This window comes from Dermochelys coriacea, chromosome 1, assembly GCF_009764565.3.
Source record: "Dermochelys coriacea isolate rDerCor1 chromosome 1, rDerCor1.pri.v4, whole genome shotgun sequence".
Lineage (NCBI taxonomy): Eukaryota > Metazoa > Chordata > Testudines > Dermochelyidae > Dermochelys > Dermochelys coriacea.
In genome coordinates, this window is record NC_050068.2 from 59,379,410 (window position 1) to 59,393,418 (window position 14,009).

Below are 14,009 nucleotides of genomic sequence, written 5' to 3' on the forward strand. Positions count from 1 at the left end.
ATAGGCTGTTTGCTCCAATCTACCCGCGTCTCTGTCTCCTCAGTGCAGATCCACGAAGTTACCTCTATGTCCAAGCCCCAGTTTTAGTCACCAATGTCATCCACAAAACTGCCACTCAGCTGCCACCTGACCTTGTACACATTAAAACTCCTAATGTAAAAGTTCCCTTGGGACCTAAATTTGTCTTTCTCTACGCATCCAGACACCTATCTCCTGCCCAAGCCCCAGAGTGATCCATGAACTGAGGGAAGCTAGGTGAAGGAGTGCCTATCTCATCTTTGGGGTCCAATCCAGTAGGTGTGCCTAATGGATCAGGTTCTATTCAAAATCTGATCCAAGAAGGCACTAACCTTAAACATTTAGCCCAGTGGTTAGAGCACTTGCCTGGAACGTGGGAGACCTGGGTTCAATCCCCCCTTCAGGTGGGGGTGCGGGGAGAGGATTTGAATGGGGGTTGTGCTCTAAGCACTAAGCTATGAAATAGTGTGATCTCTCCAAATGAAATTGTTCCACTGTGGATAAATTCTTAGTCATTGGGTGAGATAGCAAGAACATAATTCTGTAACCTGGTCATTAGGGTACCCATCTCTGCTGCAATGACTCTTATCTATCCAAACTGGAACACCTTCAACAGGAGAGATTCAGAGAGCCCCACATCACAATACCCCATAGTGCAGTGGGTAGAGCGCACACTTGAGAGGTGTGGGAGGCACCTGTTCAGTTTGTGTCTCCCCCTGTGGCTGAGGAGGGAATTGATCTTAGGTCTCCCACATCCCAGACCAGTGCTGTAAACACTGGGCTAAAGTGAAATGGTGAACACTGTCTTTGGGACCATAGTGTATTATAGATGCATACAATCTCTGGTTTCAGAGTAGCAGCCGTGTTAGTCTGTATTCGCAAAAAGAAAAGGAGTACTTGTGGCACCTTAGAGACTAACAAATTTATTAGAGCATAAGCTTTCGTGAGTTACAGCTCACTTCATCGGAATTTTTCCACCAAATGCATCCGATGAAGTGAGCTGTAGCTCACGAAAGCTTATGCTCTAATAAATTTGTTAGTCTCTAAGGTGCCACAAGTACTCCTTTTCTTTATACAATCTCTGGTCAACAGAGATGCATAAACTCCCACAGGGGGACGGTTACCGCAATTCCTCCAGGAATCAAAAAACAGGGATGGGTGGAGTTGTGTGAACCCAAGTTGTAACACCTCCAGAGAAATACCACCCTGGGGAGGCTTGTGTATACTGGTTCAAATTGGGTTCTCCGGCAACCAACAGACAAATGGCTTGTGGTACAAGATATTGAGTTTAAACTAACAAGGCCTTTTTTTAATTCAGCTGACAGAAGCCTCTGTCCAAGGCCACCCCAGCCCTTGCAGAAGGGTTGGCAGACTAGGACCCCATAAGACTGGCAGGTGACCTCTGGTCAACTTTTAGAATGTGTACAGGAATTGTTACATGTTTTCTCAGGAATGCTTTAACCTTAAGAATAAATGTATTTTGCTTTGTGAAGGCTGGTCGGTGTGCACTGTTGTAGCCCCTGGAGAAAGGTTAACCACAGTTGCTGGACCATAGTCAGACCAGCTGGGAAAATCGGTGAGATGCAGAGGGACTTCAAGCCTACATCCCTGCTCTGGAGGGAGAGAGAGATGGGTCTCTACCTGAGAAAAGGGACAGCGGGGAGCCTGAAACCTTAAGTGGGTACCCTCAAGGAAGACCAGGAGGGAAGGGTCAAAGATGCAGTTAACTCTGAAATTGTGACAGGCATCACCACCTTCTCCTCGTGGGGAAGGGTTTCTAGTTCCTTCCTGTGGATCACTAGCAGAAAGAGACACCTCCTTGCACCCTGGACTTCGGTGTCTATTTCTGTGAGGGGCGGGGCTTAGAACACACACCTCTCATCTCCCATTGGCGGGGCTTAGAACACACACCACACATCTCCCACACACATCTCGCATTGGCTATCTGAAGTGGCTCCCTCCTGACATACTGACTGTTGTAGATCACATTTTAAGGTGCCTTTCTCTCCCCATTCTTATACCGTATAGGAAGCCTAGGCACCAAACTCAGTCTTTGCTGATCACAGGGGTGTTTCTGTGAAACTCCTATAGCCCTTTTTGGATGTGGGCCTTCACATCAGTGTCACTCCTCTTACCTCTTCTCCCTTCTCTGCCCCTCTCATCTGCCGGCCTCTCAATGTCCCCTCTTCTTCCCTTTAGCTTATCCTGTCCTAACTAAATGCTTCCAAAAAATTGTCATTATGGAACTGACAGGCCATTTGCTGCCATCACATTGTTCGCTCTGCTTGTGTGTTATACCCCTTCCGGCACCTTGTCTGTCTTGTCTATTAGATAGCCCCTGCCCTGACAAGCTTGCAATCTTTTTTGTTCTGTGTTTGTACAGCCTGGCATCATGGAGTCTGAGTTCATGACTAGGGTTCCTAGGGGCGATGGAAATACTACTAATAATGGGTGACATCTTCCATCTCCAAAACCCGACAGACTCTTCCTTAGGAAGTCGTAATGTTTCAGATTGCTGGGTGCGCCTTGATTTAATATGGAAGTATGTAGCAAAGCTTCACTGAACAGGTCTCTACTGAATGGGTGACTGTCATGTTTAAGATCTTTTAATATTAAAGCAAAGTGTGAGGGAACAAGCACAGAAAAAAGGGCAGCAAAAGACAGCATCACTTCAGCAAAATGTAGTGGATAGCTCTTCTAGAACATCAGTGAAGGGTAAAATCCTGTGCCTGGAAATCCCACTGAATTCCTTGAGAGTACTGTATTGTCAGGCTTGTGCTACCAAAGTTGCTAACCAACGCAAAGTATAATTGCTTACTGCTAGTAAAGCTGCGCAAATCGTTCCATTGAGCAGGGTGATCGGCAAGGGGCAGTCCTTATGGAATGCTGTAGGCAAAGGAGGAAAACTTGTCATACTTTTGAGGGAGAGGGTCCTGTAGCTGTATTTTAAATTCCATCAGCGAGCGATCTGAACACTGTAAAACAGCTCCAAGTTTCTCACAATGATCGTATCTGTACTTATTTGTATTTTGCATTGTATGTGTTGTAATAATTGTTGTACTGTTCACAGGTGAGTATTTGACCACTCATTTCACTCGGGAGTTTGGAGAATCTATGTTAAACCTCTATCAAACATTGCTATTTAGGTGGAAGGCATCCACAGAGCTTGTGTAAAAGAAGGTTTCACCAGTAAGAATCCTGTGTGACTGGTCTGATGAAGATGTAATCACGAACAGATAATGGGCTTCCAGAGATTTCAGTGAAACAAGATAAAAAGCCAACATGCGCCAGATTTTTAAAGGCATTTAGACTCCTAAAAATGCAGAGAGGGGACTAGTGAGTTTTTCAAAGCAGGTTGGGTACCTAACCCCCAATGAAAACCAATGGGTATTAGACAGCTACTTTGGAAAATCCCACTAGCTCCTATCTGCATCTTTAGGTGCCTAAATACCTTTAAAATCTGGCTCTTTATCTTTCAAATTTTTAGAATTAGTAGAGCTCATACTCTCCCATCTGGTTTTGATTGATGAATTGGAAGAGGAAATCAAATGGTATGAATAAAAATTGCTTCCTATCTCAGTTGGGGTTTGCTTGCATGTTTTCTCTGATATTATAACACTAAGCTAGCCTTAACTTATTGGGATCCGCAAGGCAGCTTCTCTGCCTAGCTCTAGTTTTCAGTCTGAGAACAATAGCTTAGCAGACCCTTCAGTTGGGACAAATGTGATTGATGCGGCTGGTTAATATCCTGTTACACATTTCAGTTCTCTTTTCATAATGCCAGTACAGATTAACTGGAACTGCAGTAGTGCAATGACTGACACCTTTGGATGGGATATTATTACTAAATCACAGCATGAGGGTTGCTCTGAAGCAATATGGCAGCTGAATGCACCGGAGCAGAATGTCACCCCTTCCCCTCTGCTCATAAAAGGAACTGTAATGGGGTGTACTGGTCCTTTATGCCTAAAGAGAGCCAGAAGATGCCCTCTCAAAGGGGTGTTGGTGTGAGCCCAGGCTCAGAAAGCAACCAAAACCGGAAGAAAGGCAAGGTTCCCGAGGAATTAACAGTGGGATGGGAAGATCTTAGGACACTGTTACTTTAAGGGCCTCGAATCAGTAGCCCTGTAGTGGGGGCAGGGCACCCCTCTTTCAGCCAATCAGGAGGGATGCTCAGCAGGAGGGTAGTCGATACGCCACCTTTTCTCTCAGAGCAGGACATGTGCTGACTGAGGAAAGAAGGCAGAGCTGGAAGGCTAGACTTCTGCTGGATAGAATAAAGGCTCTGTTGTAATCAGGAGCACTGGACATGGGTTGGAACTATGGGGTTACTATGGTGGATTTTGTGTTTGGGACACTGAGGATTATTTTGGGCTGCTGACCCAGTTTCAGAGGAGGTCTGGTGATAGCCTTGAGAAAGACTATCCCGTGCTCCCAAGGGGCACGGAAGAGGGGGGGCAGATGGAGTGTGTCATTGAAACATCTCTGGCCACAAGGGGGAGCCAGGTAAATGGTATCCCTGCTACAGAAGCCACTGCTAAAGTCAATGTCATGCTGGGGATTCCCCCAGCATGGGTGTGTGGCAGCAGAGTTAGCTTTCACTGCCCTCTCTGAAGCCCCAGTGCAGGCTGTGGGGCAGAGGTGGCAAAGGGCATGGCAGGGGTGCAAGAACAGCCAGAGCAATTCTGAGCTTGCAGTGGTCTCTTAGGAGCTACGGCAAGTTTATGTAGGCTAGAGCAGTGCTACTTAAAGTGGTGATTTGCGGACCAGTGCCAGTCCGCAAGCCATCGGCCGCCGGTCTGCACGCATATTGGAAAAAAAAATTGCCGGTCCCACACATCAGATAGCTTGAGAAGCCCTGGGCTAGAGAATCCCATGAGGTTCTGAGCCCAGCTTAACAAGGGCACAACAGAGAATCTGGCCCACGGTGATTGGGATTTGTCAGGGACTTTAATAAACAGTGAGTGGAACGTGCTGCTTCAGGGCCAACGCAATGCTTAACTTTAGTCTCAATAATTTGCATATTTAGTGACGTTTCCAAAGAGCAAGGCGTAAGCACGTTGGTAGCAGTTGTAGAGATGCAGAAAAGCAAAAGTAACTACACAGCTGTCCTGAGAAGCTTCCTCTTTCAGAACCAGTGTCTGTCTGGTTAACTCATAGTCTTCCCCTTTTACAGGGTGAATGTGCTTGAAAGTGTGGTTTTGAATTTGGCACGTGTCTTCTGATATCAGTAACACACTGACTCAGAAGGTGGTGCTCAAATCCCAGTTTGGTTAGGCTCAGGTTTGCACTTTGAAGCTGAACCGGGCTAAGGTTTGGGCTTTAATGGCACTGAAATCTTGGAGCTGTTCTAATGAGATTTTGGCCCAAATGAGAGTGGCTGTTCCAGTTTGTGAGATCTTTGCTGCATTTAAGAATATAGTTCAAGATTTGCATCCATCTGCAACCAAGTCCACAGGTGTTGGTTTGGTTCCGGGGATTGTAACTGTTCCTCTGCAAAACACTCAGTTCTAAAATTCAAAGGACTATACGGTTAATGTTCTCTTTCTGACCCCCTTTAACAAGTAGTAACCTTGTATTGATGTAGCTCTGACAGTCCCCATCTGCTTTAATAGTTTAAATAGGAATCACTTCACTATTATAACGTAGCTATCTCTAGCTGAAATGCAACAACAATGCACAGCTACAACCATTTAGAACAGGAGAGGAAGGAGAATCATGTTTAAGCAAAATGCCAGGAGAAATTCATAGCAGAAGGTGGGATAAATAATTGAAGGAAAATGTTTTTTCTGGTGGGATAGTCTCTGGCTGATCCCATGGTTTTTGCCACTTCATCAAGCTCCTGAATTGCAGCAACCCTCCTTTAACCAGGAATTGAACCCTTTGACATCCATTTGTGCATCCAATCTTAGATTAAGAAGAGAGCTGGCACAACAGTGACGTGAGAACCTGCCTCACTCCATGCCCTGCCTCTGCAGGGGCTAGATTTGAGTGCAGAACTTTAGCCAGAGGAGCAGCCATCTAGCTCATAAGTGTTAGATTCGTATTTACAAGGCAGACAAGAGAAAAGTCAATGAAAGCTTCCCAAGGTAGTTGTGACTGTTGTTTATGTAATGCTGCCCCCACAATGAGGCACGTTCTCTTTAAATAAGACTGCCCTGGGCCAGAGCAAGTGGGGGCCTCTCCCCACCCCTTCCCCTGGCAGTTCCACCCCTGTTCTGCCCCTTCCACCTGCGGTCCTGCCCACAGCCTCACTCCCTTCTGCCTCTTCCCCTGTGGCTCCACCCCCTTCCAGCCATGGTCTGCCCCATTCCGTCCCCGCAATGTGCTTGCTCCTTTCTGCTTCCCCATCCTGCCGCGGTTCCCCAGACTGGAGAAGTTCTGTTCCCTCTCCATGGCCTTGGGCCGCAGCTGGGAGTCAGAGCTCCCCCAGGCCTGAGGCCATGGCAGGGAGCGAAAACTCCTCCAGTCCTGGGACCGCAGCCAGGGTTGGGACTCTGGTGCTTCCCCCGCAGCCCGGCGCTTCTGCCAGGGTCTGAGATCAGGGCAGAGGGATTTCCCCTGCTCAGTGCTCCTGCTGGGGAGTGGGGTAGGGACACGGGGGCTTCCCTGCCAGCCTGGAGCTCCAGCCTGGCGCTCCTGCCATTTTAGCAGGGCCCCTGGGCACAGGCCCTGTTGGCCCAGTGGCTAATCCGCCACTGGTTATGATATATGGAGACATGGCAGCTCTGTGTCTAAATATGCTGAGTGATGGTCTTAGATGTGGAATTAGAAACCCTGGTCCTGTGAATCTGCAAGTGTCCTCAGCACCTTGCAGGACTGAAGTTTAGAGACAGATAGGGCATGGCTGCCCTCAGGATGCTATTTGTCTGACCAGCAAATTTCAAGAACTTGTATATGTTCTGTCTATGGCCATGAAAGCAGCTTTAAAGTAGTACAACCACTGTACCAGAAAACCCCCAATCACTGTGGTATCCTTGAAAGGAAGAGTGCATTTTATCCATGGACGTGTCACTGTCCTACTTCAACAGCAGGTGGCAGCAAAACTTGCTTTCCACTGGTGCTGATCACGTTCATCTACTGCAATTTGTTGCACCCGATGAAGTGAACTGTAGCTCGCAAAAGCTTATGCTCAAATAAATTTGTTAGTCTCTAAGGTGCCACAAGTACTCCTTTTCTTTTTTGCGAATACAGACTAACACGGCTGCTACTCTGAAACCTGCAATTTGTTTCACACTTCTGCCCTCAGATTAGTAATAATATTAGTCTGTTAGTGACAAACCTTCTCACTTCCTGAATGGCAAGGGCTGTTGTGCAAAAGACCCTTTGATTTACTTAGGGGGCCTCTCCCACAGTTTCTGATTGAGCCACGTGAAGTAGGAGCAAGAGGAAAGCAACAAGCTGAGATAAAATATTTTCCCCACAGCCAAATGTAATAGTTGTTGTGCGCTCTTTTACTTCTCCATTAGAGTGGCAGCTGGGGACACAACTTCCTAGACATTTAGTTACTTTGGTAAAGCTGATTGTCCAGCTGGTATCACATTTTTATATCATCTTTCAGACAAATTGCACTCAAATATTTTGTGGACTTGAATTCTAGAAGGCAGCACACCAAATGTGGCTTCTAAAGAAGTGTTCTAAAACATTTGTGAAGTTATGTAACTTATTTGTGCATCCAATTACCTTACTGCACATGCAAATTAGGGGTTTGCACATGTAAATAGCCACAGAAGCATCTAACTGTCCATTTTTGCAACCAAATGCATCTGTACAAGTTCAGCAAACACACCTACGAATTAAGTGCGCAGATTCTGAAGGTCTGACATTGATATAAATGACAGAAAACAAGACATTGTATCATCACTTATATTTGTGTCCTGTTCAGTATCAGGTATGTTAATCGTCCTTCACAAATAATAATGAAACACGCAATCAAAGTCAAATAATAGAAGAAGGAAGAACAATTAAGAGGAATAAGCAAAGGAGAGATAATGGGCTTTCAGCTGCAATTTACAAAGAAGTGTAGGCCTTGCCTACATTGGAGATTTGCTCCAGATACAGCCATCAGTGGTCAGCAACCTGTATAGCTGCAGCAGTGCAAACCCCAAGTGCAAACAAGGAAAGCTGTGATTTGACATTGTGCAGACTGCAGTAGTGCAGCAGGATAAACTTCACCAGGGCAAACTCCAACTTTCCTTGTCTACAAGAGGAATTTGCCCTGATGCAGCTACACTGGTTGCTGGCCAAGCATGGTTGAATTAAAAAGTCCTTACCATAGACAAGGATGGCACGTTAGGCTGGGACACGTGTAGGCTGTTCCAGATAGCAATAACTGCTGAGGAACAGACTGGCACACTTAGGTCTTGTCTACATTACCCACAGAATCGAGGGGCAGCGATCGATTCAGCAGGAGTCGACTTATTGCGTCTAGTCTAGATGCGATAAATCGACTGCCGAGCGCTCGCCTGTTGACTCTGAGCGAGAGGTGCTCCCACTCCCAGCAGGGGGAGTGTCAGCTGCCGACTCACCACAGTGAAGACACCGTGGTGAGTAGATCTAAATGTGTTGACTTCCGCTATGTTATTCACGTAGCTGAAGTTGCATAACTTAGATCGATTTCCCTTCCCTCCCCCCCCAAGTGTAGACCAGGCCTAAGAGTAGCGAGGTTGTAAGTAAGGACAGAAAGAAGGCTTGCATCTGATGAGCGAGAGAGAGTTTAAAAGCTGCAGCAATTTTGTTGACAGTTTTGTAAGCCAGCTCGGGAAAATGTGCAATATCATTAGGCATTAAGCACAGAGCTGTTGTAACTTTTCCTGTTTTTAATTTTTTTCCCCCAGCAGCTTGCTTGCCCAATATGCATGTGCTTGTAACTGCACTGAGTTACAGTCTGCTCTGTTTGCACATTTGTAGAGGCCTACAGCAAATGATCACTCTCCAACAGAAGAAGTCTTAACTTCTGGGATGAGTTATAGGATGTACCAAGTAATCACTGACTAATTCTTCTTGACTGGAAGATAAATGGTGCAAAATCTGCTAACAAACGAAAGAAATACACATTCGAGAGGAGCCTCTACTGCAGGGAAGTAGTTAGTTGTCAAGCGTCCAGATACAATCCAAACCTAAAACATTTCATTTCAGAATTAATTTTGCCAAGTCAAGACTATAGCATCGGGGAAAAGAGACCATGCACTTAAAAGCAGCAGAAGTGAAAAGATAGGAACATCATAAGACTCATGCTGCTCATTGGACATGCTTCTTTTGTATGCTGAGGCAGCTTTGCAAGCCAGTGTCAAGTGTACCTGTATTAGGTGCAGAGCTGCAGCCTCCTGGCACAAGCAAACAGCCAGCACATGGACCCAGAACACAGGCTTGTTCTATTTAAGGGAGGTAAATCTGTTAGCTATTATCTATGGCCCAGATTTTCCTTCCCTTCTCCCCTCCCCACCAGATCGCCACATGGGAATGTGTGTCTTCCATGCGCAGATCTACACCTCTGTGTGTAAAAGAAGAGGGTGGGGGGATTTCAAGTGCCTTCAAAGTACAATTACCCCTCGCTGCATCCTATGAAGGAACCTTACATTCTTTCTAAACTACACTCAACCATTAGGGATGGGGATTGGGGCCGCGCATGTTCATACGTGTGCAGAAGGGCTTTCTCACAGAGTCCCTCCTCATGCTCAGGACTGCTTCGGTTTCCCCACTGCAGACCATCCTTCCCAGACGGGCAAGGGACTTTGGCTGGAGTCCACCCCTTGCAGTGCAAATGTGCAACCAAAGCAAAGTTCAAACACAAAGCAACAAAACCATCCTTCCCTATTGGTGACAGAGGTAGTCACAGTCCTTCTGCCCTTCCCAGGCTAAATTCTTTCCCCTCACAGGCCCACAGTGATTTACATAGTCTCCTTGTTCTCAGATAACAAGGTGTCCCCACATTTTTTCACTCTTTGGTCATGGGATTTCACCACTACTATTAGGTGGCATCATAAGGGTGCCCGCGCCCTCCCTCTCTCCCTTGATCTTGGGACCCTATATGTCCAAACTGCCTCATTTCCTAGTCTCCAAGGTCACTTCCTACTACTGCCCATTTCAGTCTGTATTTGGGGCCTTTTTCATGACCTCTTCCCAATTGTCCTCCACCAAACCTCTCCCAGACTCCATTCCTGGCTCCATCTCAACAAGCACCCATTGCTAATCTCAGTTCAAACGCTGGATCCCTATTGAGCTCTTCCTCCACAGCATTCAAGCCCCTCACAAAGACCTGCCTCAACCCTGGTCTCACCTAGCAAAAAACTAGGTGCCTCTTATATAGTCCTGGACCCTGCCCTTTGGCCACAGCAGGCCATGCTTACAGCCTGTGGTCACATGATTCTCTATTGGATTACAATTCCTGGAATGCCAGGCCTGTTGCAACAACATACCCATTCATGTACAGAGCCCGCTCCTGCTCCCACTGAAGTCGATGGCAAAAACCTTTCATTGCTCGCTGTCAAAAGGAGCAGGGTTGGGCCCAAAACTAATCACACACAAAAATCTCTCTATTAAATGTAATTATTTGCTTGATCAGAACCTGTTTTCTTCAAAAAGAACCACTGTGTGAGAAAACTGAGTTGTAAGTTTGAAGGGTCAATGGCAAGCCATTTTTGAGCTAGAGAGGGCAACAAAACATTAGAAAAGTGTCAAGATTTCAAATCAGGGTAATATTCTTAATGAGTTTTAGCTAACAAGGTTTCTTCTGCTTTCACGGAACAGTTTTCTTTGCCTTCAGGGTAAATGGGGCAATTTTAAAATCCGGAGTTATAGGGAAACTTAAATAGAGCAATATGATGCAAGCTGGCTGGGCCCTTAACTCTTGTACCATCTGTCCATAATGACCTATGTAAAAATGAAATGCATCATCATGTACCAAAAATGCTGTATCAACAAGGCTCCTGCTTTTTTAGGATTTATTCATTTCATTTTTCAGGGTTTATTTTTTTACCAATTTTTGAGTTTTATATACTTCACTCATTACAGCAGTATATGTTGTCATGAGTAATCTCTTTGTAATGTGCCCTAGTGCGCTTTAACATAGTACTTTTCAAACAGCACTACGTTAAAGCACACTAGGGAACCTTTAGTGTGCACCAGCAGGATCTACATGGACTAATTAATGCACAAGACATTAGCGCTTTTTAACCAATTACACCCCGGTAGTCTGCATTACGGTTCTGTGGAGAGAAGCCCTTAGATACAAGTAACCATTTCCAGTGTTTATTGGATAAACACCAATTTCAATTTTTTTTGGTATTGTTTTTTTAAAGTCTGTGTTCATTAGTTAAAAATAAAAAAAACAGAAGCTCTATGCAGAAGTTCCTGAAGTAGGGACAATACAGTTAATACTGAAATAAATTAATTTAACAGATTGGTCATTGTTGCCTTATTAGCATGGCATGGTCAAGTTTGAGCATGATTTTCCTCTCACACCAGTTTGACACCTCTGTTACCTATTGATTTGAATGTAGTTTCTCTGGAAGTACAGATGTATAAATACCCTACCAAATTCACAGTCCATTTTGGTCAATTTCATGGTCATAGGGTTTTTAAAATAGTAAATTTCATGATTTCAGCTCTTTAAATCTGAAATTTCACCATTTTGTAATTGTAGGGATCCTCACCCAAAAAAGGAATTGTGTGCGGGGGGGGGGAGGGGTTACAAGGTTATTGTGCAGGGGACGGGGGTGGTACTGCTACTCTTACTTCTGCGCCGCTGCTGGCAGCACCACTGCCTTCAGAGTTGGGCACTTCGCAAATAACCACCACTCTCCGGCCGCCCAACTCTGAAGGCAGTGGTGCTGCCTTAAATCCTGGGTAGAAATCCCAGTGCCTGATGGGGCTAAAACATTGTCACGGGTGGTTCTGGGTACATATCGTCAGGCCCCCGTTCCCTCCCTTCCTCCGTAAAAACAAGGGCAGACAATCGTTTTGCACCTTTTTTCTTGTTTTGCACCTTTTTCTACCACAGCAAGCATGGAGCCCGCTCAGCTAACTGTCACCATATGTCTCCTGGGTGCTGGCGGACATGGTACTGCATTGCTACACCGCAGCAGTTTATTGCCTTTTGGCAGTAGACAGTGCAGTATAACTGGTAGCCATTGTTGACGTAGTCCTGGGTGCTCTTTTAACCGGGCACCTGGGCAAACAGGGGAATGACTCAGCCAGGTCATTTCCCTTGAGTCCTACCAGCAGTGCACTGTCTTTTAATTTGCAGCCAGCAGAAGACAATGGCCAGTAGTCATACTGCACCATCTTCTGCTGAGCACCCAGGAGGTGATGATGGCTAGCAGTTGTACTACACAGTCTGCTGCTAGCATGATGTATAAAGATAGATGAAGTGGCTCAAAACAAGAAATAGACCAGATTTGTTTGGTATTCGTTTTCTCCTCCCTCCCTCTGTGAAATCAACGGCCTGCTAAACCCAGTTTTGAGTTCTATCCTTGAGGCAGCCATTCAGTTTCTCGCAAAGCCACCCCCTTTGTTGATTTTAATTCCCTGTAAGCCAACCCTGTAAGCCATGTTGTCAGTCGCCCCTCCCTCCGTCAGGGCAACATCAGACAATCGTTCCGCGCCCTTTTTCTGAGCAGACGCCATACCACGGCAAGCATGGAGCCCGCTCAGATCACTTTGGCAATTAGGAGCACATTAAACATCACACGCATTATCCAGCAGTATATGCAGCACCAGAACCTGGCAAAGCGAAACTGGGCAAGTAGGCGACATCAGCACGGTGACGAGAGTGATGAGTACATGGACACAGACTTCTCTCAAAGCACGGGCCCTGCCAATGTGGGCATCATGGTGCTAAATGGGGCAGTTCATGCGGTGGAACGCCAATTCTGGGCTCAGGAAACAGGCACAGACTGATGGGACCGCACAGTGTTGCAGGTCTGGGACGATTCCCAGTGGCTGCGAAACTTTCGCATGCGTAAGGGCACTTTCATGGAACTTTGTGACTTGCTTTCCCCTGCTCTGAGGCGCAAGAATACCAAGATAAGAGCAGCCCTCACAGTTGAGAAGCGAGTGGGAATAGCCCTGTGGAAGCTTGCAACACCAGACAGCTACCGGTCAATCGGGAATCAATTTGGAGTGGGCAAATCTACTGTGGGGGCTGCTGTGATGCAAGTAGCCAACGCAATCAAAGATCTGCTGATATCAAGAGTAGTGACCCTGGGAAATGTGCAGGTCATAGTAAATGGCTTTGCTGCAATGGGATTCCCCAACTGTGGTGGGGCCATAGACGGAACCCATATCCCTATCTTGGCAACAGAGCACCAAGCCAGTGAGTACATAAACCGCAAGGGGTACTTTTCAATAGTGCTGCAAGCACTGGTGGATCACAAGGGACGTTTCACCAACATCAACGTGGGATGGCTGGGAAAGGTACATGACGCTCGCATCTTCAGGAACTATGGTCTGTTTCAAAAGCTGCAGGAAGGGACTTTCTTCCCAGACCAGAATATAACCATTGGGGATGTTGAAATGCCTATAGTTATCCTTGGGGACCCAGCCTACCTCTTAATGCCATGGCTCATGAAGCCATACATAGGCAGCCTGGAGAGTAGTCAGGAGCTGTTCAACTACAGGCTGCGCAAGTGCAAAATGGTGGTAGAATATACATTTGGATGTTTAAAAGCGCGCTGGCGCAGTTTACTGACTCGGTTAGACCTCAGCAAAACCAATATTCCCACTGTTATTACTGCTTGCTGTGCGCTCCACAATATCTGTGAGAGTAAGGGGGAGACATTTATGGCACGGTGGGAGGTTGAGGCAAATTTCCAGGCTGCTGGTTACGCACAGCCAGACACCAGGGCTGTTAGAAGAACACAGGAGGGTGCGGTGCGCATCAGAGAAGCTTTGAAAACCAGTTTCATGACTGGCCAGGCTACGGTGTGAAAGGTCTGTTTGTTTCTCCTTGATGAAATCCCCCAGCCCTTGGTTCACTCTACTTCCCTGTA